The sequence below is a fragment of the Pleurodeles waltl genome, chromosome 5 (genome assembly GCF_031143425.1).
Source record: "Pleurodeles waltl isolate 20211129_DDA chromosome 5, aPleWal1.hap1.20221129, whole genome shotgun sequence".
Lineage (NCBI taxonomy): Eukaryota > Metazoa > Chordata > Amphibia > Caudata > Salamandridae > Pleurodeles > Pleurodeles waltl.
The window spans coordinates 1,324,067,139-1,324,073,686 of NC_090444.1; the positions used below are offsets into that span (position 1 = coordinate 1,324,067,139).

Sequence of the window (6,548 nt, forward strand, 5' to 3'; positions counted from 1 at the left end):
GCACGGGACCCACGTCTGGGCATACCCTTCCCACTTAGGGCGACAAAGCAAAAACAACAAGTGATGGACGGAATGCTGAACATTGTCAAACACTCACCCCCAGTCATAGATCTGGGTTTAATCCATCGTTCTTTTGCTCACCATGCCACCCCAGTTTGGACCCAGCCATATGCAAATCAGTCTTGACCCTGTTCCTCATGGGAACAGTCCAGACCGAACTTCCAAGCCAGGTCCTCACTGGACCGGAAACGAGCATCCTGGGACCGGTTTCGGGGTTTCACCCCTCATCAGCCAGGCAAACCCCGAAACCGGTCCCAGGATGCTTGTTTCCAGTCCAGGGAAGACCTGGCCTTGCAGTTCGGGCTGGACTGTTCCCATGGGGAACAGGGTCAAGACTGATTTGCATATGGCTGGGTCCAAACTGGAATGGCATGGGCAGCAAAAAAACGATGGATTAAACCCAGATCTGTGACTGGGGGTGAATGTTTGACAATGTTCAACATTCCGTCCATCACTTGTTGTTTTTGCAAAGTCCATTCTTAGACATTGTGAGTACAGTGTGGCCATATTAAGTGTATGGTCTGGGAGTTTGTCAAAACGAACTCCACAGCTGAAGTTTGGTATCAATCTTCTCAGAAAAATAAACCCACACTGATGCCAGTGCTGGATTTATTAAAAAATGACTGCTACTGCCTGGTAAACCCGACCCCTGTCCAAGCACTGCACCCGCAGCCCCCAGGACCGAGAGAAACCACCTACTAGTGCAGGAGTGACCAGCAGGCTGCCCTCATCCTAGCCCAGTTGGTGTGCCCTGCCTGCATCGCCTAAGTGACCCCCGGGTCCCTCCATTGCTTTCTATAGCAAACCCGACAGCTACTTTGCCTACTGCACCCAGCCACCACTGTGCCGCCGAGGATGTTTTTGTGGGCTTGTCTCCCCACTCCTCCCTCCCCAGTGCTCTACAAAACCCCCCTGGTCTGCTCCCCGAGGACACAGGTACTTACCTATAAGCAGACTAGGACCGGAGCATGCCTGTTCTTCATAGGCGCTTTTGTGTTTTGGGCCCTCTTTTGACCTCTGCACCTGACCGGCTCTGTGTTGCTGGTGCTGTGGCTTTTGGGGTTGCCTTGAACCCAGACGGTGGGCTACATATGCCCAGGAGACTGACTGTGTAAGTGCTTTACTTACCTGAGAAAACTAACCAAACTTACCTCCCCCAGAAACTGTTGATTTGATTTTTGCACTCTGTCCACTTTTAAAATAGCTTATTGCCATTTTAACCAAAACTGTGTGTATTCCTTTTTTTAGTTCTATACTTACCTGTGTGAAGTACCTTGCATTTTATGTACTTACCTCAAAATCCTGAATCTTGTGGTTCTAAAATAAACTAAGAAGATATATTTCTATATAAAAACCTATTGGCCTGTAGTTAAGTCTTTGAGTGTGTGTTCCTCATTTATTGCCGTGTGTGTACAACAAATGCTTAACACTACTCCTTGGATAAGCCTACTGCTCGACCACACTACCACAAAATAGAGCATTGGTATTATCTAGTTTTGCCACTATCAACCTCTAAGGGGAGCCCTTGGACCCTGTGCACACTATCTCTCACTTTGAGATAGTATATTCAGAGCCAACTTCCTACAATGTCTTTTAAAGAACCAGTAAGATCCCGGGTTAGGGCCCTGGGGGTGGATAAGAAATACAAAGCATCACCTACAGACCCTCTATTTATTAGGGCTCAAATCCCTCCAGACTCAAAAGTGGTTGGTACAGCACAAAAATGTGCTAATAGTCAATCCATAGGAGATTTGCCCCCTCCTGACAAGGAAAGTAAAAAAAAAAATAGATGCAGCAGGGAAAAGGGTACCTGCACAAGCTACCAATCATTGGCATATTGCCAATTCATAGGTACTTTTGGCACGGTCTGACGTCACACTAGGACAAAATGGAGAATCTCCTTCAGTACCTCACAGAGGAGCATCGCAAAAGGGGGCAAGAGATAGTGTCAGAAGGACAAACCATCTCTAATAATTCCTTTAGTTGTGCAACTGATGCCGCAGATACTGCAGCACGCAGTATTATACCAGTATCGTTATACGCAAGCATGCTTCGCTTAGGTACGCAGGGTTCAAGCTATAAATACTGCAAGCAGTCCCCTACATGCCATTTGACAGAGAACACTTATTTGGCCAAGAAGTGGATTACACCATAGACAAACTTCGAGGTTCTGAGACCGCTAAAGCTGTGGATGCATTACTCACCACCACACAACATGGTTGGTAAATTTTGTCGCCCACAATTCAGGGGAGGCTTCAACCCATCCTCTACCGAGGCTTCAATCTCTCAGAACAGACAAGGCTACCTCTCTTCAATAGAGTTTCCTTTAGGGGATCCTACAGAGGTTCAAACAACAAAGGCAGAGGGAAGGCATCCACCTCCAGAGAATCTGCCTCCACTGCACGCCAGTGAGTACTTATACCTTCCACCACCTCCCACTTTTCCAGTAGGGGGAACACACAAAAACCTCTACCCACAATGGTCCGATATCACCACAGACCCATGGGTTCTCTCAATTATCCAACATGCTTATTGTCTGGAGCTCACTTCCACTCCACCAAACATTCCCCTCGCACTCATAAATTCTCACAAGAACATCTTAAAGAAGAGGTACAATCTCTTCTCAAAGGGGCTCTACAACCAGTCCCCATCTCACAACAAGGGTCAGGAGTGTACTCCCTATACTTACTTATTCCAAAGAAGGACGGGTCACTCAGGCCAATTCTAGATCTCAGACCAAGAAATCTCTACAGTCTCTCAGAGCATGTCCATATGGTAACTCTCCAAGATGTCATTCCACTGTTACAGCAAGGCAACTTAATGACCGCTTTATATCTAAAGGGTACTTACTTCCAAATTCCCAGTACACACAAATATCCAGATTCGTAATTGCGAGGAAACACTACCAGTTCACGGTCCTACCTTTCGGGGTCACAACCACTCCTACGGTCTTCACAAAATGTCTAGCAGTAGTTGCCACATATCTCAGATGTCAACACATTCATATCTTCCCTTACTTGGACGACTCGCTCATCAAACACGGTCAGTGTCTCACTCAACTCAGTGGCTCTCCTTCACACTCTGGGGTTCACTATTACCTTTCTCAAATCCCATCTCCAACCTTTGCCGATACAGCCTTATCTAGGAGCAGTGCTCAATGCACAGAAAGGGTTAGCATATCCAAGTCTAGCTCGAATGCAAACTTTTTGAACTTTGATTTCCCAATTACAGGAAAACCAGACTTGCATAGTGAAGACAGTGATGCAGCTGTTAAGTATGATGGTGTCTCGCATTGCCATCGTACCAGCACATTCTTCTCAGTTGTCCCATCTAGCTCAGACAATAGGGAAATGGGCAGTTCGCCACCACATTCAGTTAGTGGCAGACTATCTCCCAGGCATGGACAACCAGTTTGCAGACCGCCTCAGTAGGATGCAGCAACATGTCCATGAATGAGAACTCCACCTACAAGTCCTTCACCAGTACTTTCAAAATTGGAGAACACCCCAAAGAGACCTCTTCGTCACCATAGAAAATACAAAATGCCAAAACTGTCACAATAACCACACCCTCAGTCCAAGGGCAATGCTCTATGGATGACTTGGTAAGGGATATTTGCTTATACTTTTCCGCCTCTCCCACTCATACCATTTCTAGTTCGCAAATTGAGGCAAACCTCACTCACCATGATCCTTGTAGCTCCCACAAGGGCACGTCCAGCTTGGTTCACAACACTTCTGGATCTTTCAGTAGTTCCACACGAGAAGCTCCCCAACAGGCTGGACCTTCTCACTCAAAATCAAGGTCAGAAAAGTCATCCAGACCCCAAAACTCTCAACCTTGCGATATGATTCCTGAAGTCATAGAGTTTGGTTACTTGAATATACTGCTAGAATGCATGGACATTTTAAAAGGGGCACGAAAACCTACAAACAGACAGTGTTATGCTGCAAAATGGAAACGTTTTGTATTCTACTGTCGACCTAAACACATTGGCCCACTCAAAGCCTCAGTCCCAAGACATTGTTTATCTGCTACATTTACAGAAAGCAAACTTAGCGTACTCATCTATTCTTCATTTAGCAGCTATAACTGCTTACCTCCAAAATGCACAACACATCTCTTTATTCAGAATTCCAGTTATCAAAGCATCCATGGAAGGTATTAAGTCATTTCACCCAGGGTACCTCCAGAACTACCCTCGAACCTTAATGTTGGTCTTCCTTGGCTCATGGGTCCACCTTTGGCGCCAATGCAACATGCCATCTACAGTTCCTTTCATGGTAAGTGGCTTTTTTAGTAGGTATCACTTCCCTAAGACGTGTAAGTGAACTCCATGCTCTAACCTTAAAAGAACAATTCTTCCAAATACACAGAGTAGTTCTTCGAACAAACCCTACATTTGTTCCACAAATAGTTTCAAAATTCCATATCAACCAATCCATTGAATTACTAGTCTTTTTGCCACAACCAATCTTGGTTGCAGAGAGAGCCCTTCACTCACTACGTGTTAAAAGGACTCTCATGTATTATATTGACAGAACCAAACAGTTAAGAAAATCGAAACAACTTTTTGTAGCATTTTCAATGCCTCATAAAGGCAACCCAGTATCAAACAATGGTATAGCCAGATGGATAGTCAAATGTATTCAGACTTGCTATGCTAAAGCTAAACAGTTACTTGATACCACAAATCAAACTCCCCTAGGAAAAAGGGTGCTTCTATGGCTTTTCTAGGTAGCGTCACAATATCAGACATAGGTAAAGCTGCTACCTCGTCTACACCACGTACATTTACTAAACACTATTCTGTAGATGTTTTAGCACACCCACAAGCCAATGTGTTGGCCAAGCAGTGCTCAGAACACTTTTTCAAGCAACTCCAACTCAGGCTAGCCACTGCTTATTTCGAGGGACTGCTTTATAGTCTGCAAAGCATTTGTATCTACAGCCACACATGGCACCAAACGGAAAATGTTACTTATCTGGTAGACATCAGTTTGTGACATGTAGATTCACGTGTGTCCTCCCTCCTCCCCGGACGCTTTTCGCCGTTTTAGTTGCATTGTCATAGAAATATTGCACATATGTGAGTACATTGCATGGTCATCTTTCTCTTTACTCTATACACTCCTCACCCGCCTGCGGGAAAACAATGTAACAAAAGACTGTGCCCATGCGCATTACCACAGAGAGGAGGTGTCACTCGATCCTGTGACTTGAAAAGATTATTTGAACAAAAACAACTTGTAACACTCCGGACCCAACGCTAGATGGCCAACTTACGCAAAGCATGTGAATCTGCAGCACTACATGCCACGAACAGATGTCTGCTGGGCAAGTAATAGTTTTCATACATTGCATGGACATCTTTTTTTCCACTCCTTTCTCACCCGCCTGCAGGAAAACAGTCTGACAAAGGAGTTGATGCCCATGTTCAGTATCATCGAGAGGAGGAGTTTCTCTACCTTGTGACTCAGAACCCTTCTTTGAAGAAAAACAACTTGCACCATTTCTGACCCAACACTAAATGGCAGAATTATGCAGAGCATGTGAATCTACAGCACTTCATGCCAAGAACAGATGCTTACAGGGTAAGTAACACAGTCCTTTCTGCCATAGGTAGTTTTTGCCTTCATACCAATCAAAGCACACACCTACCTGCTTTCTTCAAAAAGCTAAAGTCCAGAGCAGAAAGGGCCCTGCACATTCTAGACCTCCAAAGAGCAGTCATGTACTTACTGCATTCAGGAAACGAGGACAATCGGAAAGAGTAACCAGTTCTTTGTCTCATTCAGTCACTCCTCCAAGGGGACTCCAGTAAGCAAAGTCATAGCAAGATGGATAGTACAGACAATACAGAGATGCCGTGCAACATCTGGAGCTGCCCTGGAAGAAGGGCCAAGAGCAAATTCAACAAGAAAAAAGGAGCAATCCCCATCTCCACCATTGTCTCAATCAAGCATATATGTAAGGTCATATACGCACACTTTTAGCAAACATAACTGTTTGACCGCCAAGTCAACAAAGAAGCAGAGGTGGGACAGAGTTCTAAAACACCTGTTTGCAAACACAATCTCATCATAGCGTGACCTCCCAAGGGAACACACAAAACCGCTCCCAGGTCTGTGCACAGCATGTGAACCAAAAATGATTCACCCTGCCAAATGAAATAGTTACCTACCAGCAGGAATAGTTTGCAGCTTGAAGAGTTTCCGGATTCACGTTTGTGACATGCTCCTCCATGGGGTAAATGGCTATCCCACACAGGGTATTCTAGGAGGTACGTCTGACATAATCAAGGTGGGACCCTCAACCAAGTGATCGGTGACCTAATAAAAGGTACTAGAAAAGGACAAAAGACAGCATTCTGGACCCAGTCATTAGATGGCAGAATAATGTACAGCATGTGAATCCATAAATTCTTCAAGCTGTAAAACTGCTTCTACTGGTAAGTAACCATTTCATTACAGTATCTGCCTGAAAGG

General features: G+C 45.0%; 1 protein-coding gene across 9 annotated transcripts in view; it reads left to right on the plus strand.

Annotated features, from left to right (window-relative positions):
• The window catches only part of SYNCRIP (synaptotagmin binding cytoplasmic RNA interacting protein), a 392,640-nt gene that overhangs the window by 381,330 nt on the left and 4,762 nt on the right, over window positions 1-6,548 (plus strand). The window lies entirely within an intron of this gene.